We start from the raw sequence: 26,910 nt of genomic DNA on the forward strand, positions 1-26,910 counted from the left end.
TGTCCCTGAGTTTTGCTTTATCAGTGGTTGACGGGCTAAAAGTTTGGCCACCCTGCCTCCTTGGTAGTGCTAGCTTCGATCTGTTTTCAATCACTAGCAACTCAAAGGAGCCAAGCTGGGCTGAGGGTGTTCACCTCCCCCTCATTCACTGCAGGGGTTGTTTGCCTTCCTTTGGTTTGTCCTTTTCACTTTCCACTCCCTTTTCTGTTTCTCCACTGTCCACATCTGGCCTCTCCTCCCACAAGGAGGAAGGGAGAAGTGTGATAACCCCTCCTCCAAATCCTGGAAGCTGAGCCAATCTTCCATGCCTGCCGGCTTAGGGAAGGGGAAAGAGACCAGCTGTGAGTCTGAGGTAAGCCAGAGTTTATTTTCCAATTTCGCTTCTTTTTTTTTTTTTTCTTTCTGGTGGAGTTTAAGTAGGGAGTTTTTCTTTGTGGGTTTCTTCCCTTCAGTAACTGCAAAAAACTGCAGATAAAAGTGTTTCTTGTTTTTCTCCTTTATAGTCCTCACTTCTGTCCTTCTCTTCATACTGTTTGACCACCTTAACAGCTAATGCTCAGGTTATTATATTTCAGGTTCTCTGAGCTTGGCGCCTTTTCCTTTAGCTGCTAAGTAGGATGTCCTGATTTCCCCTTTGATTTCTTTGCCTTTGTTTTTCCTTCCGAGTCTGTGCCTCCCTGCCCCCCTCCCCCCTTTTCCTGGCAGAGCATTGAGTTTTAACTGGCTGTGGCCATTTTTGGCTGGTTTGGGGGGTTTTTTCCTTCGTCCCTTAAATCCTTCCCCTCCCCCTTTCAAGAAAACATCATAGTTGCAGACTTTTAATTTTGGAATCTCTGCCTCAAGAGAAAGCCAGGAAGGAAAGATCGGAGCGTATCTCTCTCTCTCTTTCTTTGCAATGTTGTGTGGTACCGAAACGAGGGAGGGCGGGGAAGGAGAGGGCATGATTGCAGCGCATGTTTTTGTGAGTGACTTGTCTGTAGTTTTGGGCTGGGCTACCGGCTGAGTATCGCTGTAATCGCAGCCGCCCTGCTCCTCCCTTCCTTCATCCCTCCCTGGGAGGCTCCGGGCGGCGCCACCGCAGTCGCGGTCACGTGAACGCGCTGGATTGCAGGGCTGCCAGTGCCAGAGGCGCCGCTAGAGCCGGCGCGCGGGTGACTCGGAGCGCTCACATCTGCCCGGCGCGAAGAACTCCTGCACGCACTGGTCCCGGACTCCGATTCTAGTTTGAGGTTGGCTTATTATGTTTGGCCGCTAAGAAAAGAGAGGGTTTTTTGGGGTTTTGTTTTTTTGTGTTGTATGTATATGTGTTCTGTACCTGGCTGGAATTACAGAAGATTTAGGTGGCTCTATTTGGTTGATTTCTATACGCCGCTTCCCAGTAAGCTAACTGCGGTGTTGCTCGTTGGGTTTGAAAGCGCGGAAAGGTTAAGAGCATATGCGCGAGCGTGGAGATAGAGACCTTATAGGCTTGCTGGCTTCTCTCTCCCACCCGTGTCTTGTAAGCTGTATAGAACCCAGGCTTGGCATCGCTGAGCTCGCACCTGCCACCCACCGCGTCCTGATGGCAGCAGCCCCTCCCCCCCCCCCCCCCCCCCCCCCCCCCCATTTCCCCCTAACTCGCTTCTCTCTCTCTAGGACTTGGGTAACCCCACTTGGCCTCCAGCCTCGGGCAGGTGGCTTAAAAAAAAAAAAGCCCAGGCTTGTTGTAGTCCGAATTAGTTTTTTGTTTTAATTTTTCTTTATTCCCCTCCCATTAAAAAAAAAAAAAAATTTGTAAAAAATTGTAATATCGTGGAAGTCTTCTGTGTTAAACAAGAATAGCCCACAGGTAATATGTTTCAGGAATAAGGGGTTGTATTTATTCTCGAGCACCCTTCAGTGACTGTTCTTTTCTCAAAGGGCAAAACCTCTCTTGTGATTTGTGGCACAGCCAGAAGTACTTTAAAGCATGTCCTAAGGGTACCTTTATTTTTAGCTCATCTTTCCAAATAATCCTTAGTGTAGCGTTTTGAGGCTCCAGGTGCAGCGTAAGACCCTTTCCCAGAAAGCTTGCAATCTAATGGGTTTCCGAACTGTGAAAGAACAAATTTGTCAAAGGTCACAAGGAGTGTCGGTAGAGGACGTGGGATTTGAACCTTGTAAGACAACTGTGCTCTTGGTTAACATTTTGGGAATAGATTGAAATAAGTGTAAAATATGACTTTTTCTTCTGAACCTTTTTGGATCTTTCAATTATTTTGAATGAATCTCTTTGTGGCCGAGTAGGTGAGTTTTGAAGGTGATTTTTACAGGCAAGAGCACCATTCAGTTAAGAAATCCTGAAGAATGCTGATGGTGTGATTTCGAAAGCAGGGAAAACCTCTGAATAACGTATGCAACGTTTAACTATAGTAGTTTTTTTTTACTCGAGATTAATATGAAGCATATTTGGTGGTGGTGGCTTGCATTTGTTTTTAATCCATTGTACGTCACTCTAATGGTCAGTTTTGCCTATCAGGCTTGTTTTAAGAATTCATATTCAACTCTGGATTTCTTAATCTACAGGTTCAAAAGCATAATGGCCTGGCAAAATGGATAGGGTACTGGACTGAGAGACTAGGGCTCATGTGTTTGGCCCACTATTCCTCCAGTTTTTTGGGGGATTATCCCACCTATTTGTAGGCTCAATGTGGCTTACATAGTACTGGAGAGGCCTTTGCACTGCAGGCTCCGGTGTGAACAAATAGTGGGTGATGTGGTAAGATCAAGTTCGTGTGGCACAGCCACATTAGGGAATCGGAGAACGGAAGAGTTGTGTTATGCCCATTACCTTTGGTTGTGTTGCAGAGATTAGGCATTTAAGTTGGATCGGTAGGGTATGCCTTTTTAAACAGGTTGGTTTTTAGTGATTTCCGGAAGTTTAGGTGGTCGTACGTCGTTTTCAAGGCTTTTGGTAATGGGTTCCAGTTTTGTGCTTATGTAGGAAAAACTAGATGCCTAAGTTGTTTTGTATTTAAGTCCTTTGCAGCTTGGGTAGTGCAGGTTTAGATAAGATCGTGTTGAGTCGGATGTATTTCTAATTGGTAAGTCGATCAAATCTGTTTTTTTTTATCTAAGTTTGAGAGCTTTAGAAAAGTGCATAGGATCTGTAAGGAAGTGAAGAGTAGATGGCATGGGTGGGCCATGTGGCCTTTATCAGCCTTCATTTTTCTCTGTTTCTGTGTTCCTAATGTAAGAATTAAATCCAAGGGGAGGGACATGCTAATAGTTTGAAAGGATCTTATTGTGGTTTGTGGCAGGAGCATAGCTTTTTATTTTATATATTTGGATTTATTTTGGATTTTGCTCACACTCTTGTCAGTTGTAGCTCAAGGTGAGTTACATTAAGGTACATTGGGTATTTACTGTGGCCCTTGTGGAATGTTAATCATTTTCTTAGACATGTAAACCAGGAAACGTGAGCACCAATCAGAACTTGGAACTTGCTTATCACTATCCTACTTCTCTGAGATGATAAACACACAGACATTTGGCATGACTTTGATTTTATTAAGCAGTATGTATGCTGATTATTCATTACAAGTTCCGTTCCGTATTTAATCTTAATTATGTATAAATATTTAATGGATTCTGACTTTTAATTATGTATATATAGGAGCCAACTTTTCAAAATGATTGGGGGTGCTAAACCCAATGGAACTTACTACTACCTGGACATAGTCAAAGAGTTTGCTCAATATTGGGGGCTCCTATGATTGTATATACTAGCAGGGAGTTTGTTAATGCTTCTTTGGCCTGGCCTTGAAGAAGCTTGCTTGCTTTTTTTATTGATTTTTCTGTCCTTAGATTGGTCTAGTGAGTGTCCTTTAGTGCAGTGGGAAAGGTTTGAAGTGGTGTAGCTTTCTTTTCACAGCACACCTTTTCAGGTAAGGAGAGGAAGCAGTTCCCTTTTATGGGCAGTAGTGGGAGAAAGATGGTGGTTTTACAATAGAATAAATCTTTTTTTCCCCCTGCTGTAGACAGAATGGACCTGATGATGAGCTGCTGCCCCTTAATGGGCAACATCCTGGAGTTCCAGTCTCAAGCAGATACAGGATGGAAGTTGTAAGAAGAAAATAGAGGCTCTTTTTAAAAGCACATAGACTTACATAGAAACCTATGGATCTGTGAAAGTCTAAGTGCTTTGAAAATACACTTCCAAGTAACTTTTGAAGTCTGTGCTTTGAAAATGAGCACCAAAATGTTTTGTTTAAAAAAAATATATATATATACAAAAGAAGGAATGTGTAGGGATAGCTTTGGAGAGTAAAGTTCGATGGATTACATAGAGAGTCCACTATTAAAACACATCAGACAAGCAGCATCAAACTGATCTGAGAACACCAAATTTTACGTATTGTTCTGAAGGGTGGGATTGCTGAGTTAAAAACTTTAATGTATTCTGGTTACCATGGTCACTGTAATGGAAGGGTTGTTTTTTTGGCTTCTGGTTATGTCAAATTCCTGTTCCCTTGAAACCAGTGTAGCAGTCTGACCTTGTATGTGTGGAATTTGAACTGGAGGGATAAGGTGATGTTTTCTGCTGTGTATCCTCTTTTTATGTTTCCTGTCAGCCCAAGGGATCTGATTTAGTTCTAAGACAGTTTCCAGCATTAAAAAAGAAGCTATTGTGTTAGTGCAAAAAATTAAAAATTTCCTGGAAACTAAAACAACAGTCAAAACATAGATTGTAGCAGATTCAGGGAGATGTATGTAGCTATCTAAAGGTAGGGACCTTCATTTGTTTGTGGGGGGGGAGGGGTCCTTCTAGGAATGTATTTGATGTTTATTACAAGAATCAAAATAGGAGAAAATTGGAGGAAAGATGCCTCTTTTTTTTAGGTAAATGTCTGTTTTGGTGGAGAAAATCCAATATAGTAAAGATATATGCTTATTTTGTAATTACTTGTTACAACAGAAGCAGTGAGAGAAAGCAGTATGGAGATAATTACACAAAAGGAGAATAAAATAGACCATGCGGCATAGTGTACTGACTTCTATATTCTATTATTAAAAGGAAAAATAAAGGCCACATACTTGAAAGAAAAACAACAAAGTAAGGATTCCTGTTAAAGCGAGTAATCACAGCATATAAACATAATGAAACTTCCAGGATCTACCCATATTCCTACAGCCAAAACTGAACTAACACTTCTTACTTTCTAGAGGCTTAAAAAGCATGCAAATATGATGGCTTAAAAATACATATCACACAATCTGAAAGTTAACAAAACATTTATAAGGAAATCATATTGGGGTCCTCTTACTAAGATGTGCTAACTGGTTTAGGGAGCACTAAATGCCATACAGCCTATAGGAATACAATGGGCTGTATGGCATTTAGCGTGCATTAAATCCATTTGCGCGCCTTAGTAAAGGAGCCTATAAAGACTTAGCACAATAAGCTTTACTAAAAGGGCCTGTAATGGAATTAGTGTGTGCTAAATAGCCCATTTTATGTTAATGGGCTTAGCGCTCACCAATTCTGTTAACGTGCGCTAAGCTTTAGCAAAAGAGCCCCATAATGCCCTGTGGGATGATTTCTTGGTGCATTCGAAGAAAAATTTTTATACCCCTCTATGACCCTAGAGGCATCTGATTCCATGATGAAAGAACTGTATCTTGATATATATTTTTTTTTTGGAGAGATGCACCAGTTATTGAACCGTTCCAAGTTCTATCTTCTGAGAAGACAAATGACATGAATAAGACAGTGCACTGTGTCACTTTGCTCACTGAGTTTTCCAGCGGACCAGAGAGATCTAGACAAGGGGTGTCCAACCTTGGCCCTTGCCAGGTCTAGGTTTCGGGATTTCCTCAGTGAATATACATAGATCTGTTTTCATATAACGGAGGCAGTGTATTCAAATAGGTCTCATGCATATTCATTGGGAAAATTCTGAAAACCCAATTGGATTATGGCCCTTGAGGACCAACCACCCAATGATCAGTTCTCCATGCTGTTCTGAAATAGCGCTGGAACAGCGCAAGGAATTGACTCCCCAATGATCAACACTAATAACATTCAAATTTAGACACGTTATTAGCTTTGATCATCAGGGGAAAACGCGGGAGGATTGTGCCTGGGCATGCACTCAGGCACAATCCCCTCGCACTTGTTTGACAGATGCAGGCTGTCAAAAAAAAAAAAGAGCACGGACCTGTCACATTCCAAGGGGCTAGAGGTCAGGTGGCCCCCACACTCCCCAACCCAATGGCAAGACTCTGGTGCCCTAGTGTCCCCCCAAACCCCCACATCCCCGACTGGAAATTGACACAGAGGGCTGGAGATCCGGTGAACCTCCAGCCCCCCTAACACTCCCCCCCCCCCCCCGCCAACAGAAGAGAGGGCTGGATGTCACTGGACTTCCAGCCCACACCTGATAGTCTACTACGCCCCCCCCCCCCCCCCCCCGGTGGTCTCACAGCCCCAAACCCCCTGTACCTTCCAGGGCCATCTCTAAAATGGTGGTGCCCTGCCCAGTGCATCCTGGAATGTGCTGGGCTGGGCTCCCATACCATATAAGGTAGAACTTATATGGTATGGAAGCCCTGCCCAGCGCATCCCAGGATGCACTGGGCAGGACGCTGACATTTTGGAAGCAACGCTGGAAGGAGGAGGGAATACTACTCCCTCCTCTGGCATCTGAAGGTATTTGGGGTTTGGGGCCGTGAAACCACCGAGGGGGGGGGGCACGCTACACCACAGGGTGTGGGCTAGAGGTCCAGTGACCTCCAATGTTCTGTGACACAAAGTTATTCAAAGTCGTTAAATCGCAGGAGGATTGTGAAAAATTACAAGAGGACCTTACGAGACTGGGAGACTGGGCGTCTAAAAGGCAGATGACGTTTAATGTGAGCAAGTGTAAAGTGATGCATGTGGGAAAGAGGAACCCGAATTATAGCTACATCATTCAAGGTTCCATGTTAGGAGTCACAGACCAAGAAAGGGATCTAGGCATTGTCGTTGATGATATGTTGAAACCTTCTGCTCAGTGTGCTGCTGTGGCTAGGAAAGCAAATAGAATGTTAGGTATTATTAGGAAAGGAATGGAAAACAAAAATGAGGATGTTTTAATGCCTTTGTATTGCTCCATAGTGCGACCGTACCTCAAATATTGTGTACAATTCTGGTCGCCGCATCTCAAAAAATATATATTGGAATTAGAAAAGGTGCAGAGAAGGGCGACGAAAATGATAAAGGGGATGGGACGACTTCCCTATGAGGAAAGGCTAAAGCGGCTAGGGCTCTTCAGCTTGGAGAAAAGGCAGCTGAGGGGATATATAATAGAGGTCTGTAAAATAATGAGTGGAGTTGAACGGGTAGATGTGAAGCGTCTGTTTATGCTTTCCAAAAATCCTAGGACTAGGGGGCATGCGATGAAGCTACAATGTAGTAAGTTTAAAACGAATCGTAGAAATTTTTTCTTCACTCAATGTGTAATTAAACTCTGGAATTCGTTGCCAGAGAATGTGGTAAAGGCGGTTAGCTTAGTGGAGTTTAAAAAAGGTTTAGACGGCTTTCTAAAGGAAAAGTCCATAGACCATTATTAAATGGACTAGGGGAAATTTCACTATTTCTGGGATAAGCAGTATAAAATGTTTTGTACTTTTTTGGGGATCTTGCCACTGTTGGAAACAGGATGCTGGGCTTGATGGACCTTTCGTCTTTCCCAGTATGGCAATACTTATGTACTTAAAACTAACCTGTTTAAAAAGGCATACCCTACCGATCCAACATAAATGCCTGATCTCTGCAACACAACAAAACCAAAGAACGTAATGGACATAACACAACTCTTCCGTTGTACGATTCCCTAGTGTGGCTGTGCCACATGAACTTTATCTTACCACAACATCACCTTGTATTTGTTTACACCGGAGTCTGTAACACCTCTTCGGTACTATGTAAGCCACACTGAGCCTACAAATAGGTGGGAAAATATGGGATATAAATGTAACAAATAAATACTTATGAATGTTAGAGGTTGGAGGTTCACTGGACCTCTGGACCTCCCTTGTCAGTGTCCAGGGGTGTGTGGGAGCTTGGGGGAGCACTAGGTCACCAGGGCCTTGCCTTTGGGGGGTCCAGGCTGCCTGGCATGGAGGGGGGGGGGGAGAGCCTTAACCCTAATACTAGCTCTGAGCTGGCGTAGGATTAAGGAGCTATTCCACCCGTATGATCACAGTGCAATGCTCTGATCATATGGGTAGGATGCGAAGAGCTACATCTAAATATAATTTAAATAAACTCCAGTATTTCAGACCCCTGTGATTATGCTGCACTGATAAATGTGGGTGCTACTCCTGCAAAAGTGGCCTCTAGTGTCCATGTTTACCTTTGATCTTCGGGGCATGAAGTTGGACAACCCTGGTCTAAACTATCTATAGACCACTATTCTGTACACTCTCTTCTACCCCCCCCCCCCCCCCCAAAAAAAAAAAAATTAGGGACTGGGGACAGAGTAGGAAAAGTCCTTAGAGACATTTAAGACATCAGTTATTGCTTTAAAAGGTCTAGTGATTAGAACAGGGAAGTAATGGTGAAATTGTTAAATCTGTGTTTGCTCGGTCTTTGGTTATGTATTTTTTTTGTTACATTTGTACCCTGCGCTTTCCCACTCATGGCAGGCTCAGTGCAGCTTACATATACAGGTATTTATTTGTATCTGGGGCAATGGAGGGTTAAGTGACTTACCCAGAGTCACAAGGAGCTGCCTATGCCTGAAGTGGGAATCAAACTCAGTTCCCCAGGACCAGAGTCCACCACCCTAACCACTAGGCCACTCCTCCATGTTAAAATGAGGTTAAACTTAATTTTGCAAAAGGACAGCCTAACAACCTCTTCTCCTATGCTGAGAGTGCAAGTCAGTATCTGAAAGAATCAAATTTCTCTCTAGATGCTGGCCCCTCCCAGAGCCACAACTGAAGGCTGAATCAAAGGACGTCTATTCAGGGTGGCTAGTGCTGAAGCTATTGGCGCATTTAAGGCTGAAGAGCTTGCCCCTTCTCCTGATGACAAATAACTTCAGGGGTCAAGACCCTCTTCATAATTCCCTACAAATACCTCAAATTTCTGAAGGGCTTGCCCTGAGTGGGGGGTCACACGCACCCCTTGCAATTTCTCCTAAAGCCAGAAAGAACACTTGTTTCTATTTTAAGCAACTTCTTCTATTCTTGATGTAAAGTGCCACCTAATTGTCAAATTCATGAAAACATCTAAGTAAAAATTATAATGACCTCTTCCCCCACCACTACCTGCCTTCTTACCAGCATTTCTTCTCTAGCATCCTGCATCATGGCCTTGGTCAGAAGGAGGCTTTGCCTTAGAAAACAGCACTGTGCTCCAGTGCACAACATTCTAATGGATGTGCTTAAAGAAATATACTCCTGATGCAGTGAACTAATGGCATGCAGATAACAGCTGTGTTGAAACGTGTGTACTGTCAGGAAAAACAGGGTGCACCACTGTAGTAAGATGCAGCTATTTGTTGCATTTGATGTAAAATGTCTCCCTTCCTGTCAGAACATGAGCAAAGATTGGCCTGGTGGCCCCTTGTCCTGGACTCCCAGACCCCACCCTAAATATTTTTCTGGTGACCTGTGTGTATGCTCCTTCCCTCCTTAGGAACACCCCCTCCCCAAGTGCACTTTCAGAGGTAGAAGACAGGATTAATTCTAAATTATTTGTTTCAATGCTACCATCTTGGAAAATGGTGGCACCTGACCCCACATATGGGGTCAGCTTGCCAAATAAGGGAATCATTGCCTTATTCAGCATACTGATGGAGCCTTCCAAGTAAGGCAAAGGTTTCTATATTTGGCAAACAGACTCTGCACACTGTGTCCCTTGCACTGCATGTGGTCAGGCATTTTCCAAGATGGTGATACAAAAACAAGTGAGTAGCCATTGCTTTTTGCCTCCTGACTCTGAAGATGTACTTTGGGGGTATTGGGGGGAGGGTCTGTTTGGGCTCCCAGAGTATTTGTGGTTGTGTTTCAAAAGAGGTGGAGGGCCCTGGACCACCAGAGAACTCTTTGAGGTGGGAGTGGGGAATTAGTGGTTTTTAGAGTGGGAAGTTGAAGACCTAAAGTCATGGGCCAACAGGAAGGTCCTCAAGCTGGGGCATCAGAGACCAGGGACTATGTGGGCTCTTGGTTCTTCAGGTAAAGTGCTACACTTCTCAGATGATCCCTTTGCTACCATGCTACAGGCATAAGAATTTAGTTCTACAAAAATAGTAACACCTCCTCCCTCGTGCTACATTATAGCACATGCATTACATCAGGAGCTACAGCTTATTTTATGTCCTCCATGCTACCCTTTACATAGTACATAGTAGATGACGGCAGAAAAAGACCTGCATGGTCCATCCAGTCTGCCCAACAAGATGAACTCATATGTGCTACTTTTTGTGTATACCTTACCTTGATTTGTATCCGTCATTTTCAGGGCACAGACCGTATAAGTCTGCCCAGCACTATCCCTGCCTCCCAACCACCGGCTCTGGGACAGACCGTATAAGTCTGCCCAGCAATATCCTCGCCTCCCAACCACCAGCCCCGCCTCCCACCAACGCTCTGCCACCTAATCTCAGCTAAGCTTCTGAGGATCCATTCCCTCAGAACAGGATTCCTTTATGTTTATCCCACGCATGTTTGAATTCCATTACCGTTTTCCTCTCCACCACCTCCCGTGGGAGAGCATTCCAAGCATCCACCACTCTCTCCGTGAAAAAATACTTCCTGACATTTTTCTTGAGTCTGCCCCCCTTCAATCTCATATCGTGCCCTCTAGTTCTACCGCCTTCCCATCTCCGGAAAAGGTTCATTTGCGGATTAATATCTTTCAGATCTTTGAACGTCTGTATCATATCACCCCTGTTTCTCCTTTCCTCCAGGATATACATGTTCAAGTCAGCAAGTCTCTTCTCATACGTCTTGTAACGCAAATCCCGTACCATTCTCGTAGCTTTTCTTTGCACCGCTTCAATTCTTTTTACATCCTTAGCAAGATACGGCCTCCAAAACTGAACACAATACTCCAGGTGGGGCCTCACCAAGGACTTATACAGGGGCATTAAAACCTCTTTTCTTCTGCTGGTCACTCCCCTCTCTACAGCCTAGCAACCTTCTACTTACGGCCACCGCCTTGTCACACTGTTTCGTCGCCTTCAGATCCTCAGATACTATCACCCCAAGATCCCTCTCCCCGTCGGTACCTATCAGACTCTCCCCGCCTAACACATACGTTTCCCGTGGATTTCTACTCTCTAAGTGCATCACTTTGCATTTCTTCCCATTGAATTTTAATTGCCAAAGGTTAGACCATTCTTCTAGCTTTTTTTTTCTTGCATCCAGGAGTAAGATTAGTGTGAGAAAATCAACGTAAGCTGCTTTGCCAAATGGTAGTGCATCTTACTGCATTGGCTTCTCATCTTACCTATTCTCTCTTCTCTCCTACTAGCAGGATACCTTTCTATGCCTCCCTCTGCAGTCTCAACTTGCACATGTGTGCAGGTCCTGTTCTTTTTTTAGTTAACACTTTTTTTAAATTAACAATGTTATATAACCAAGATCATCCATCAAACAGAGCATATTAAAGTACATACTAAAGTTTACATATTAGGGTGTAATAGTCATTATAGCATTCTTTTTATGTCAGATTCAAGGGTTCCCAAATTCCAATGTAAGTTATAATTTTACTGTTAAACATACCAGGTTCCACCATTTGTTATATATGACTTGTTGTCCAGTGTGTAGAATATTTTTAATTGCTGTTAATATGTTAGAGCCATTTGTCGCTTGAAGAGATGGTCACCTATTTGTAATATAAAAAGCTAACCAAAATGTTTGTAGAGCAGGACAGCTTATATCATGTGTGTGAGAGTTACTAGCTCTACCTCACAGGACCAGCATTTTTTTTTTTTAATCAACACACACTCTTGTTTTGGCAAGTTTGCGGGGTCCAAGTTGTATTTACAAAGTGGAATGTGATATCTGAAATGACTTGGGGGGAAATTACACATAACGCTGGTCATGTTCCCTATGGTGCCGAAAAATAGATACTGATTCTTAACACTAACAGCATGCAAATTATATGCATGCTGTTAGTGTTGAGCATTGGTCGGTAAGGAGGTCAGAATGTGGCAGTAGGCACAGCTCTTTTGCGCATGTCCAATGAACCAGGGTGAGGCTCCTTATGCGCTTAAGAGTCCTGGGCTCAGCCAACACTCTCTTTCCACTTCCAAACAGCAGAAATAGAACTTTATGGTCTCCAGAAGCCTGGAATCCTTGACCAGACCCATCACATTGTTAAGCCAGTGCCTGATCTTTAGGAAGATGCAAAAAAGAAGCAGCCAGAACTCTTGCCTTCCCTCCAGCAGTCACTGGAGGCACTTCTGAGAGATGCAGCAGCGCAGACGACTGCCTTTGTGTCCACTTTTCATGCTGTAGCAGAAATCGTGGGTAGAGAGGGCTGTAAGTCACCCTACAACTCCAGAGCTGTTGGTCTATTTTAGTCGTTAAGGGCTGTTGTTTTCCATGTGCTGTTTTCTCTGTTCACTTCAGGGAATTATTAATGAGTTCATTTTAATACTAGTGAGTTTATTAATATGGAACTTTTGGTCACTGCTTCCTTGCATAGTAAAACAGTGGCCAAAAGCCTCTTTGCACAATAACGTTTCATTTAGATTAGCCAGTCTAAATGAAACCTTCCAAGCATAGTAACCTTTGAGCATCTCCGTCTTAGTCAAGTGTTGTTCGCATGTTAGTGTCTAAGATATTTTTCAGTTCTCTTTCCTGAACTTCTCCTGTAGGTTGTGTATTTAGGCTGCCTGGGCATGTCCACAGAGAGCCAAATGATTTGGTTCATCCTGAAATTCCAATCAATTGACTTTAGACTGTAGAATACAATGATATCAGAAGCCATCAGTAATGTAACTTACATTTTGTCTGTAGGCATGGAAAGGAGGTCCTGTGCTTTGCTACATGTATGGTCCAGTTCTTGTGCATGCCTCGCTGGTGGTCTTATGTGGAGGAGGTTCTGGAATGCATCATGTGCCTGCAGCTACAGTGGGGGAAATAAGTATTTGATCCCTTGCTGATTTTGTAAGTTTGCCCACTGACAAAGACATGAGCAGCCCATAATTGAAGGGTAGGTTATTGGTAACAGTGAGAGATAGCACATCACAAATTAAATCCGGAAAATCACATTGTGGAAAGTATATGAATTTATTTGCATTCTGCAGAGGGAAATAAGTATTTAATCCCTCTGGCAAACAAGACCTAATACTTGGTGGCAAAACCCTTGTTGGCAAGCACAGCGGTCAGACGTCTTCTGTAGTTGATGATGAGGTTTGCACACATGTCAGGAGGAATTTTGGTCCACTCCTCTTTGCAGATCATCTCTAAATCATTAAGAGTTCTGGGCTGTCGCTTGGCAACTCGCAGCTTCAGCTCCCTCCATAAGTTTTCAATGGGATTAAGGTCTGGTGACTGGCTAGGCCACTCCATGACCCTAATGTGCTTCTTCCTGAGCCACTCCTTTGTTGCCTTGGCTGTATGTTTTGGGTCATTGTCGTGCTGGAAGACCCAGCCACGACCCATTTTTAAGGCCCTGGCGGAGGGAAGGAGGTTGTCACTCAGAATTGTACGGTACATGGCCCCATCCATTCTCCCATTGATGCGGTGAAGTAGTCCTGTGCCCTTAGCAGAGAAACACCCCCAAAACATAACATTTCCACCTCCATGCTTGACAGTGGGGACGGTGTTCTTTGGGTCATAGGCAGCATTTCTCTTCCTCCAAACACGGCGAGTTGAGTTCATGCCAAAGAGCTCAATTTTTGTATCATCTGACCACAGCACCTTCTCCCAATCACTCTCGGCATCATCCAGGTGTTCACTGGCAAACTTCAGACGGGCCGTCACATGTGCCTTCCGGAGCAGGGGGACCTTGCGGGCACTGCAGGATTGCAATCCGTTATGTCGTAATGTGTTACCAATGGTTTTCGTGGTGACAGTGGTCCCAGCTGCCTTGAGATCATTGACAAGTTCCCCCCTTGTAGTTGTAGGCTGATTTCTAACCTTCCTCATGATCAAGGATACCCCACGAGGTGAGATTTTGCGTGGAGCCCCAGATCTTTGTCGATTGACAGTCATTTTGTACTTCTTCCATTTTCTTACTATGGCACCAACAGTTGTCTCCTTCTCGCCCAGCGTCTTACTGATGGTTTTGTAGCCCATTCCAGCCTTGTGCAGGTGTATGATCTTGTCCCTGACATCCTTAGACAGCTCCTTGCTCTTGGCCATTTTGTAGAGGTTAGAGTCTGACTGATTCACTGAGTCTGTGGACAGGTGTCTTTCATACAGGTGACCATTGCCGACAGCTGTCTGTCATGCAGGTAACGAGTTGATTTGGAGCATCTACCTGGTCTGTAGGGGCCAGATCTCTTACTGGTTGGTGGGGGATCAAATACTTATTTCCCTCTGCAGAATGCAAATAAATTCATATACTTTCCACAATGTGATTTTCCGGATTTAATTTGTGATGTGCTATCTCTCACTGTTACCAATAACCTACCCTTCAATTATGGGCTGCTCATGTCTTTGTCAGTGGGCAAACTTACAAAATCAGCAAGGGATCAAATACTTATTTCCCCCACTGTATATTGGTCAAATCTTTTGCAAAATCCCTAGAATTTTATCGTGAATCAGTTTAGACTGATACGTCTAAACATTGGTAGCACATCAAGTTATGGGTACTAAATGATGGCATTGAATTTTTAGCCTTTGGTCTCTCTCTGGATTTACAAGCCATAATATCAGTTGGATGTTCCTGTTAACAAGCAGCAGTCATACCTCTTGATAGTTCTCAACCCTTTGAGTACTCCACTAAAACAAATCTCCAGTTGTAAGCTCTCTGGCTTTGAGGAGCTGGGAGTTTATGGCTAGTGCTATAGCATAGCAGAAGAAGAGGAAACGGGTCAACATCTTTCCTGTAGCTCCCACAGGAAATACTTGAAGTGTCCTGCAGCTCATTGAATTTGAGGTAACTGCAAAATCTTTTTTGTGTTGTCTTGTGGTGTTTTGGGGTTTTTTTTGTGTTGTTTTGTTACCTTTTACTTCTGTTACAGTTCAACTAACCTACGTGTTGATTTCATTCAAAGTAGTAAGATGAGGAGGAGAGGCTGGTTATTCAGACATCTGATTTTTTTTAACATGGCCCCAAGGACAGGCGTACCATCCGTTGGCTAGGCCCAGACAGTAGTGGTGTGAAGGGAAGGGAGGAGAAAATGAGGAAACTTAGTAAAAGAGGCAGGAGGAATGTTTTTTTTAATTGTACAGTCAGATCTAATGGGTTTAGGGGGAGGGCCCCCATGATTGGGGGCCACAATTTTACTGCCTATGGAAATTTCGCACCCAGTGTTTCTATTTGCATCGGGAAATGTTACTGTTCAGAGCATTGGAGCTGTTTGTAGAAATTGTAATTTTATCACAGCATAGGGGAGTACTGAGTCAGTTGGTATGTCTTGGACAGACTGGATGGACCATGCAGGTCTTTTTCTGCCGTCATCTACTATGTTACTATGGTATAGGGAAGTTCAGGTAAATGGCACTCTCTTGGGAGTGCTTTTGGCAGCCTCCAGCAATGGTATCCAGAGCAGGGGATATTCCAAACCTATCGATCCTCAGCTGGGAACATGGGGGGGGGGAGGGGACTTTGCACAGCATGGGGGGAGGAGGGTGTACCCCAGCCAGTCAGTAAGGGGAAATTTGAGCAAACAGCAATGGAAATTGGCTTGGAACCTTGGTTGGTGCTACACTGGCGGCAGCCTTGAGCAATGGTATCTACTACTATTACTTAACATTTCTAGAGCGCCACTAGGGTTACGCAGCGCTGTACAAATTAACAAAGAAGGACGGTCCCTGCTCAAAGGAGCTTACAATCTAAAAGACGAAATGTCAAGTTGGGGCAGTCTAAATTTCCTGAGTAGAGGTGTAATGGTTAGGTGCCGAAAGCGACATTGACTAGGTGGGCTTTGAGCAAGGACTTGAAGATGGGCAGGGAGGGGGCCTGGCCTATGGGCTCAGGGAGTTTGTTCCAAGCATGGGGTGAGTAGTCAAGGTATCTGAAGCAGGAAGTTTCTGTGCCCATTTGACCCCTGCTTGGGAACACTCATCTGGTCAAGGATTCCAGGCTTCTGGAGACCATAAAGTTCTATTTCTGCTGTTTGGAAGTGGAAAGAGAGTGTTGGCTGAGCCCAGGACTCTTAAGCGCATAAGGAGCCTCACCCTGGTTCATTGGACATGCGCAAAAGAGCTGTGAGGTAGGAAAGTACTTGCAGTAGTTAAAGATTGGAGCAGGGAATTTGGCTGCTAGGTTCATGTTTGGCTGGCCTCTTAGGAATGCTGAGGGAAGGGGTCTGGACAGGAGAGTGTGTGGTAGAGGGGGTTGGCTTTGGTTTACCAGTACAAATAAAGCTGTAGCCTCTTTAAATCCAAGAATTCATGGCTAGGTGTTTCCTTTCACACAGTAGGTAAAGAGATCATGAATGCCAGGGCTTCTCAGGTGCCCATATTAATATGTATTTTGAAAAGTTCAGTAATTTTAGTGTTACTGCCTGTGTCATGCTCGGGGGGGGGGGGGGGGGGGGGGGAGAATGTTTGGTCACTAGGTACTGGTAGTGTTAAGTCAAAGTTCGTGCAATGGTTAAACATTAAACAGTTTGGTCAGATGGGGATGAGGACTTTGAGAGGGGGGGGCATAGGGTTAATTATCATGACCTCTGTATGGCATTTACTCTGAGGGAAGAAAAAAGCTGGATACAAATGATACCTCTCCTTATATTTGTAAATAGGGCAGGTCTGATGTCTGAAAGCTGGTGTTTTCATTTACACCCATAGAGCAAACACCTCCACCCACTGTTGTTGTTTAAGAAACTCCAGCTGCTCATGAATAAAAGGGTCAAGGAGGGCTGACTAAATGTTTCTCTGTGCTTTCTCTCCTGTGCAGTCAACAGAGCCATTTCCTGCTCTTTGTTTCAAGGCTGAGGTTTGCGTCATGCATTCCAAGTTGGGGGGGGGGGGGGGGGAGAAAGCAAGAGAAGGGGGGGAGAGGTTTTTTTGTTTTTTAAATAATTTGAGGCAGTTTACCACTCCCTACCCCAAGCCAGGCCCCCTGCCACTGCCCTGCAACTCCCAGTCCCCACCCAGAGAGAGACTGCCCCACAGTTCTGATAGCTTAAGTGCCTGCCTGCCTTATGTAATTCTGTAAAACCACAGTTCACCTTTTCACCCTGAAAAGTAAAGCTGGATTTTAAAGGTCCGATACTGTGCAGCTTATGGGTTTTTTTTTTTTTTTTTAAATAACCGCATTTGTCCTGTTGAAAGTTGGATTCTTTTCAGCTTTTTAGAATTATCCAGAGGCAGTGCTGTACATTAATTTTCCAGATCACATAGGGAAGGAGGGATACTCAGAGGCTTATTTTCAAAGCACTTAGCCTCCCAAAGTTCCATAGAAACATATGGAACTTAGCCTCCCAAAGTGCTTTGAAAATATGCCTCATACTGTCTCAAAAAGTTAATCTACACCAGTTGCTTAAAGATGTGTTCATGCTGTTCACAGAATTTTAGTTTTGTACGACAAATCAGACCTCATTGTTACCCTATGAGTGAGCGAAGTTAACATTTTTGCTAATTTTGTGAGTGTGTGTTTGTGCACTTATATGTCCATATATACACACAATGGGCTAGAGTCAGTAAATGGTGCTCAAATTTGGGTGCTGAAAAAAATGCGTGATGAGCGCTATTCTACGAGTGACACTCTGAGTTTGGCGCGGATCCCAGTACTATATGGTCCCCAACTGAAACCTGGTGTAAATGCTCACATGTACGTTAGGCACAGATCCCCTGGATTCTGTAATATTGCGCACATCTTTAGTGAATACCTTGACCCTCCCATACCCCCCCCCCCCCCCCCTCTGCTGTTTTGTTTCCTCACATACCCCCCCCCCTAACCATGGCTGCGTTCCTTTTCAGTTGCACACTAAGATTTGTGCACATGCGTATTAAGCACTATTCTATAAACAAAATGGTGTACGCACAAATCCTAATTGGAGCCAATTAACTGCTGGGTTAGTGCCCAATTTTTGCTAGCTATTGGCTCATTGGTCAGTTAAATTGCATGCGTAAATTGGAATCGTGCACAAATATGCGTATGCAGTTTTGGGCACCATATATAGAATCTGGAGGATTCGTAATGGACATAAAATAACTCTTCCTCTCTATGATTCCCTAATGTGTCTGTTATACATGAACCTTAATCTACCATAACATCACTGTGGTACTATGTAAGCCATATTGAGCCTGCAAATAGGTGGGAAATGTGGGATACAAGTGTAACAAATAAATAAATATACAATACATGTTGTGAGATTTTTCTACATGTTTCACTTTTCAGATTCTTACAAATTTTATTGCAAATGTCATCCATTTGAAAAGGGAGTGCATTTAGACTATTGTGGAAGGATTTATATTTCAAAGTTTTTATTGATGATGCCACAGATCAATACAGTTCTTTGATGAAATACATAACAGTTTTAACTTTGTCAATCATATGTACATTAATCCGCGGTCATTATCATCAAATTGATTTACAGTTTTCTTCCCAATTCCCCCCTCCCCCCTTAATACTGTCTTTAACCTATTCCTTATATCAAAATAGAGTAATAAACATCAATAAACATTGTCCACTATCTGCACTTTCCAAGAATAATAACTTGTATTTACGTTGCGGTTAACCCTTCATCTAATATCTCCCTCCCTTCCATCCCCTTCCCCCCTCCCCCCTTTATCATGAAATATTCCACCTTCACTTCATGAGCCATTCAGTTGCTTCACCCACTCATCCTTGTGTTATTGTGGAAGGATTTAAAAACTTCTGTTTTAAAGCAAGCAATAGTCAGTCCATACCTAATATTTCATCCTTATACATTCACTCATATTTTTTTTAATGACAACGTGGCAGTGGTCTAGTGATGTGTTGATAGTGTTAAGCATTGTATGAATCTAAAAAAGAGCACACAGTTTTTAATCTTGGACAAGGGAGCCTTGTTCCCTCAGGCGGTCTGATGTATGGCCTGAGCAGTTGCTGTTCACAGAGTGACTGAGGTAATACTGGCCCCAGCTGCCAAGCTAAGGATATTTGCACAGAAGGCCCCTTCTCTACCCATCATACTTTGTCAGGTCAGAGGATTTCATTTGCAAATGGGACCTATGAGCAGGCACTCGGTTAAGTTTCAGAAGGCTAAAATATTTTTTTGTTTTTTAATTTGGAAGCCGTAGTATATTAAAACAAAACCTCAGAAATTCATAAATATAGGTCAGGAAAGAAGCTGTTCATACCATTTGACTAAACTAACCCGGGGCATCCAGTTTTTTCCCCCAATGGTGGAACACATGTTCAAAAATCCACGTGCATGTGTTGCATGACATTTTTAATAGTGGGTTACATTAGCCTGTTAAGTATTATTCTGAATTTGTGACTTTTATATCTGCCAAATAGCTCTGCAATGCTTCAAAATCATGGATGCTAAAAATTATAAGTGGGCTGCATCTTGAGTTCAGGTGGGCCACATGTTGGATGTCCCTGAATTAACTATACATCTGTGCGTAGTCTTTTAAGAATTGTACTCTTAATATGTAAGTCCCACAATGTATTGCCCCAGTGCATTGTATATAATATATATTGCTAGGTCCAGGGTTTAGGTTTAGTTCTGTTTCAAATCTGAGCTGGAAGTGAGTTACATTTTAGGTGTAAGTAGTTCTCTACACTCAGAAGGCTTATAATCTAAGAGCTAGACTAACTAAAGTGTTCTAATGTGTGGTTAACATGTTAATATTAAGCATGTGATAGCCCCTTTTAGTACATCTAGCCTAGGGGTGGGCAACCTCAGTCCTTGAGGGTTTTCAGGATTTCCACATTGAATATGCATGGGATCTGTTTGCATTCAGTAGAGGCAGTGCATATGCATAGTCATTGGAGAAATCCTGAATTCCCTCAAGGACTGAGGTTGCCCACCTTTGACCTAGCCCTGAGTTTATATTTCAAGCAATGGATGGCTGAGGGGCCCTTTTACTAAAGCTTAGCATGCGCTAAGGGCCGCATGGCCCAAGGGTATAAAATAGGACTCTCAGCATTCAATGTGTGCTGTCTGTATGCACTAAGCTTTAGTAAAATGGCATCTGTGCCTAATCCAGTGTTGCAAAGAACAGCAGATAGCAGGATTTGGGTGTTAACCCAATGCAGTAACCACCTCGGCTACTCTGCTGTTTTAATTCCGAGGAAGGGTTTACGCCAAGAAATAATTCTTAGAGCAGTTTTTCTACCCAAATAAATTCCTATTAGTTTGAGGTAATGGAACTCTTAAGGCTTCTCTGCCCGCCCTTTCCCCCTCCTCTTTTTCTGTTGTTTGAATTCAGTAGAGTTATGCAGTGAGGGAAGGAAAATTGCCACATCTTTTGCAGACTTTGCTGGTGCTTTCAGAAATCAGTTTTGTTCCCCTCTCCCCCTGTCCACTTCAGTCAGATTCTTCATCCTGTGCAACACTGCAACTCTTGAGACAGGAAACCAGCCAGCAGTTTGCTTTGATAAGGGGCAGTAGGAGGTGACCACAGCTGGCTTTTCTTCCCCTCCCCTCCCCCTCCTGTGGCGTCTGATAGCCATAAACAGAGACCACAGGAATACCTGCACCCTCTTCCTTCTTTAAACGGTTGTACATCCATAGGAACTGTTTGAAAAACAAAGCAACATTGCTTTTAAGGCAGAAAAATACTTGAGCGAGATGTACTCCTAAGTGTTGCAGGAATGGGAATGCACACTTGAAGGGCTGACAAAAATAGCCCCATTCCTGGAGAGGTGTGAATTTATCTGAACTCAGCCTAATGATTCAAACTGCAGTTGAAAACTAGTAAGGCCAGGATCTGCTTCTTATGATCTTGGGCAAGTTACTTTACCCTCCATTGCTTCCGATACAAACTTAGGGGCTGATGCAGTAAAGTGTACAGGGAATGTGTAGCTTTAGCGCACAATTTTGGAGGGGACACATGCGAAAAAAAAGAAAATTGCACAGAAGCTAACCCTACTTAAAGCCGTGCATTAGATAGTACTGCACATGATATTATAATCAATGTTAATAAGGCTATTCATAGAAGGCTTATAAGTGCTCAGAATACTGAGGACAAGATTGGGGCTTTAAACTAGAGACCTGCATGGGAATGGGGTTTGCGGGGATCCCGTGAGGCCATGGGAGCAGTTCCCGCGGGATCCCGTGAAAGAGTACGCTGCACTTGCGCCAGCCTCTTGCCTACCGAGTACAGTACCTAGTTCTTTTGAGTGCTGTCTCCTCCACCTCCTTGCTTTAACAGCACAGATGCAGAAAATCTTCATTAAGGAGGTGGTAGACACACAAATGGTGACAGAATTCATAAAGGCGTGGGATGAACACAGAGTATCTCTAATTAAAAAATGAAAGTCATAAAAAAAACTATAACTTAAATGTGTGTGTATGTGTCGAGTGACTCTTAGATGGCGATTCCGGCTGTGATGAACTAGGGCTAATACAGGGCAGACTTGTATGATCTATGTCTCATATATGGCAGTCTGGTTTACGATGGGCTGGAAAGGGCTTAGACAGCAACTTTAGTGACTGGAACATGAGGACAGTTCTGGACAGACTTTTATTGTCTGTGTCCCGCAAATGAGAAGATGAATAGGCTGGAGAGGTCTTCAACGGCAACTCCAGCAGTTGGAGCATAAGGATAAGGCTGGGCGGACTTCTATGGTCTGTGTCCCAGAAACGCCAAAGAAAGACCATAAGTATATAATATCACATTCATTGTTGATTTAATCATGAATTGATAATGAGTGTGACTATTGGGCAAACTGGATGGGCCGTTCAGGTTTTTGTGCTGTCACTTACTCTGTTACTGTTAATCCTCTCTGCTGCCGGACTGACCTACTGTCGCATGAATGTGGCGACCTCTTAGCACACAGTGCCAGTGAATCAGAGATGAGTCTTGTGCACCAGAGTGTTCCAAGTTCTGACTTCTTTTCCTTCTTTGTTTGCAGTGCTGCGGCTCGAACCCAGAGAGAGAGACAGAGAGCCAACCAGAATTTGTTTTAATATACCATTAAATTATTGCGGGACTGAGTGGGGACAAGTTAAATTCTTGCGGGGATGGGTAAGATTCCAGGGTTGACGGGTAAGGTTTCTGTCCCCATGCAACTCTCTACTTTAAATCCAAGTCTGAAGAGCATATGCAGTAGTGTAAACACCCCTTTCTTCTTTTTGCTGAAATATCAGCACTGCAAAGAAGTAGAATATCATGTAATCATTATGTGTATAGGTGGGTGCCAATACATCATTTTTTCTGTTCATGTGCACAACACTAGCTGCCCTTAGCACAGAACCATTAGCCCAGTGATCAATTTCCCCATGCTGTTCTGAACAGTGCTGTAAAATTAGCACTGGAACAGCGCAGGGAAATGGTGCCCTTATGATCAGTGCTAATAGCATGCAAATTTATGTGCGCTATTAGCGTTGATCATTGGGGAACATATGTGGGAGGATTGTGCTTGGGCATGTGCCCAAGACAGTCCTCCCGCAGAAGTTGTTTGATAGGTCTGGGCTAAAAGCCGGGACCTGTCAAACAGATCAACATAGGCCCTCCAAGGATAAGAAAATATGCACTATATTTGAATGGAACTCACTTGGAGCTACTAATTGAGGGCCAGATGCACTAAACCTAACGCCAGATGCACTAAACTTAACGAGCCATTAATGAGCCATTAACGAGCAAGTAGTAAACCCTGGCATGCACTAAAGACTTTTTTCTGACGACGATAGCAGCTAACGAAAACGGAATGCAGGTGAGCAAATTGTGTAGAAACCCTATTGTAATGAGATGCACTAACCTTTTCCGATTGCCTTAACGCTGGAAAATCTAATGAGAGGTCTGTACCTCTCGTTGGGCTGCGCGGGATAAAACTTTGCCCAAAGTAACAAAAACAAAATCGGGGAACAAAAAAACGCTCCGCTTCAAAAAAAACGTAATCCCCCCCCCCCCCCGCAGTCTTTAACCCTGCTGCTGAACCTTGAAGAAGAGGTTTCCCTGCTCATCACCCCCCCCCCCCCCACACACACACACACACACAATAATAATAACTTCTTTTTTGGCAGTGCTTCACTCAGCTGAGAGACCTGGAAATCTCTGAGCCAATCACAGCGCGTTTAGCTCGGCTAAACGCGTTGTGATTGGCTCAGGGACTTCCAGGTCTCAGCTGAGTGAAGCACTGCCAAAAAAGACATTTTTATTATTGCAGGGGGGGGGGGGGGATGATGGCCAAAATGGACGCCCATCCAAAAAAAAAGTCCATTTTGGCCATCATTCCCCCCCTGCAATAATAAAAAACGTCTTTTTTGGCAGTGCTTCACTCAGCTGAGAGACCAGGAAGTCACTGAGCCAATCACCTTACTTTCTAACTCTCCTATTTTCTCACCCTTCTATATGTTACATCTTTGCTTTACCCTTCGCTATCACCTATAATGTTCTATTGCGTATTGTGTTGACATTGTAAATAGTATACCATGCCATACTTTGTATTGTTTTTGAATATTTTTACTGCTGTAATTGTCTACTGAACAAATACCTACGGAAGGTGATCTCTCCACAGGAGAAATTCGTGTTGGGTCGTTTTAATTGATTTGAATAAAGACTACTACTACTACTTAACATTTCTAAAGCGCTACTAGGGTTACGCAGCGCTGTACAATTTAACATAGAGGGACGGTCCCTGCTCAAGGAGCTTACAATCTAAGCCTTGTTTAGGAAACACCATTTGTGAGAGGACTTCTTTTTTGTAATTGTCTACTGCTCATGCTTGATCTATTCTTACTGTACATCGCCTTGAGTGAATTCCTTCAAAAAGGCGGTAAATAAATCCAAATAAATAAATTAAAATAAATCCCAAACCCTACCCCCCCCCCCGACCAATCAGATCTCAGAGCATCATTCAGAATATAGTAGACATTTCCTTATAGTGCCATTTACTTAGAGCCGGTTTTAGACATACTGGGTCCCAGGACAAAAATTGTTTTTTTTGGAGGGGGGGGCAATCCCCTCTCCTCTCTGCCCCCTCATTTGATCTTCCCACCTGCCATTACTACCACACATAGAACAACTTAAATGACTTCTTCACATGCAAAATACAGAACAAGGGATCACAAAGTAGAAATATGAACACCAAAACTGAACTGAGATCCCCCAAGAAGTTAAACTTGACAGGTACTGCAATGCTGGAAAAATAAAAACAGAAATGCACTTCAATTTTGTACCAAACATAATCGGTGGAATAACTGCAACCCCCAAAATTAACATTTCCCATGCTATGGCTGTTGGGGATCCCCAGGCCTCACTAGCTGATGATGACCTGAACTGTCCAAGCTCTGCAGCCAGCAGCAGTATTTTAGAGCTGCAGCCCCCTCCCTCTGCGCCAGCTCAGCTTTCACACACACATGAAAACCAAGCATTCTTGGTTGGGGGAGGGGCAGTGGAAGTTCAAGGATACTGCCATTAGCTGTAAAGCTTGGAGATGTATGGCTGCAGGACTGGAGGAGGTCATCTTCAGTTGGTGGGGCTTAGGGATCTCTGCCAACCCATGTATTTATATTTTAAATTTGGGCGGGGAGAAAATTTGGTGCCCACCTATTTAGGGCTCAAGGCCCTCCCCCCCTTCAAATTAGCTGTCTGGGAAAGCCACTGAATACAGTACAAAAATATCTGTGGTGCACAGATCCCAAAGCTAACATTCCCGTTAAATTTAAAATAAAACACTTTTTCTACCATTGTTGTCTGGACATTTTGTTTTTCCATCATCTTTGTCCCAGTTTCACTTTTCTGCTTTGTCTTCTGCTGATTCTCTTTCCAGTGTCTTATCCATTTTTCTTTTCTGTCATTCGTTCCCTCAAATGTATCGATTTTCCCTTTCCAGTGTCATTATCTGTTTTTCTTTTCTCTTGTTCGTTCCCTCACAATGCCTGACTTTAATGTATTGATTTTTCCCTTTCAACTGTTTTCTCCCTTTTTTTGCCTCTGTTCACTCAGATTTCACTTTCTCACCCTTCTGCTCCTTTAATTTTCAGCTACCTATCAATTTCCCATCTTGCTCCTTTCCCAGCCTATTTCCTTCCATCTACTCCCCATTATCACATTTCTACCTGTGTACTCGCTATTCTCTTCTTGCTACCCCCTTTTGACCTCTTGCACATGGTTTCACCACTTTCAAAATTCCCTCTTCCTCTCTCCACTCTTGTAGCCCCCTCCCTCATTACATGACATCTCCCTCCACTCCTAGCATCTTCCTGTCTCACCCCACCATGGGTCCAACATTACTCCCTCTCATTTTTTCTGTTCCCTTTCCCCTTGATTCCCTCTATGTCCTGCCCTCGCAGAAACGGGGAAACTATGTCAGAGGAAGGTGGGGTACTGAGAGGGAACAAAGGAAAGGCTGGAGGAGGCAAGCCTGGTCCTTTCACTAATGGCGCCGCCAGCACTGCGACTTCAGGTAAAAAAAAAATAAAAGATTTAAATGCATGGGGAGGCAGCAGGAACAGAAAGCAGGGCTGTTGGGGAGCTAAGGGCGGGCAGGTGAGCTGGCCCTAGGAAAAAAAAAGCACTGTAGATGCTTAGCCTTTGGGGCAGGGGATCTATTCAGCCCGTTTTAAGTCAGTTTGAGTCTGCAGACCTGCCAGCCTGAAAGGGAAGGGGGCACCAAAAGTAACCCTTTCTTTGCTGTTTTCTTTGATTGCCCAGCTTACATTGAAACCATCTCTTGCACTCTTTCACCCCCCCCCCCCCCCCCCCACACAGTCTGTTTTTCTCACTGAATCTGTCTGAAGTTGTTTGAATTCTGTTACAGTGCTAGTCTCCATTGGTAGGCTATTCCATGCCTTTTCTTTCTTTGGCTCTTACAAGTGCTGTACATGATCCAGCACTCGGATACCCTTCCTATGTCATGTCCAGATGGTTGCCAAAACTGAGGCGGCTGCCTGAAACATCTGGCCATACTGTGCTTGATTATAACACTGTAACAATAGCTGCTCTGTACAGGTTAATCCAGCCTTTTTAGAAGCTAAGTGCATTTGGGATGTTTGTAGATTGGATCCCAGAACACATTGGTATAGTTAGACAAATATGCATGCAGCTTTGAGGTGGAAGGTTTGGCCACCTTTTGGTGTCCAATATCCCAAATAGTATAGGAGTGTGGTAGCCGTGTTAGTCCACTCTTAAGGTTATCAATAGAAATCAAACAAAATAAAACATGGAAAAGAATTTAAAACACAAGTTAATCAGAAGTAAACTTCCTTCACAGACTGAAAAGGAACAGAAGGGCACACTTCCCTGTAATTTATCCAGTTGCAAACTATGCCAAAATATTTCACAGGACCCCAAAGTCATCCACAAAGGAAAGATATTCAACATAAAGGGATCTTTCACTTGCTCATCTTCCAATGTGGTATATATCATTCAGTGTAAAAAATGTAACGAAGGATGCTATATTGGAGAAACAGGCCAGATGCTTAAGACAAGATTCAATTTACATAGACATCATATGAACAATACTGGTGCCAGCAGGGTTCCCACGCCTGTTGGTCAACATTTTACAGGACCAGGACACTGTACCAGTGATTTCACAGTGAGAATCCTCAAAGGTAACTTTAAAACCATACAAGAACATAAGACCTTTGAAGTCAGAATGATTGAATATTTTAACACCCAACAGAAAGGACTTAACAAGGATCTGGGGTTCCTAGCCCATTATAAACCATAAAG

General features: G+C 43.5%; 1 protein-coding gene across 3 annotated transcripts in view; it reads left to right on the forward strand.

Annotated features, from left to right (window-relative positions):
- Window positions 1-282: 282 nt before the first annotated feature.
- KLF3 (Kruppel like factor 3) overlaps window positions 283-26,910 on the forward strand; it is a 56,548-nt gene continuing 29,920 nt past the window's right edge. Inside the window, exon 1 of one of the 3 annotated variants that reach the window (XM_030191290.1) lies at window positions 283-352. The gene's annotated coding sequence lies outside the window, so the exon portion shown is untranslated. The other 2 variants (XM_030191288.1, XM_030191291.1) reach the window with 2 other exon arrangements.

The sequence above is a fragment of the Microcaecilia unicolor genome, chromosome 2 (genome assembly GCF_901765095.1).
Source record: "Microcaecilia unicolor chromosome 2, aMicUni1.1, whole genome shotgun sequence".
Classification (NCBI taxonomy): domain Eukaryota; kingdom Metazoa; phylum Chordata; class Amphibia; order Gymnophiona; family Siphonopidae; genus Microcaecilia; species Microcaecilia unicolor.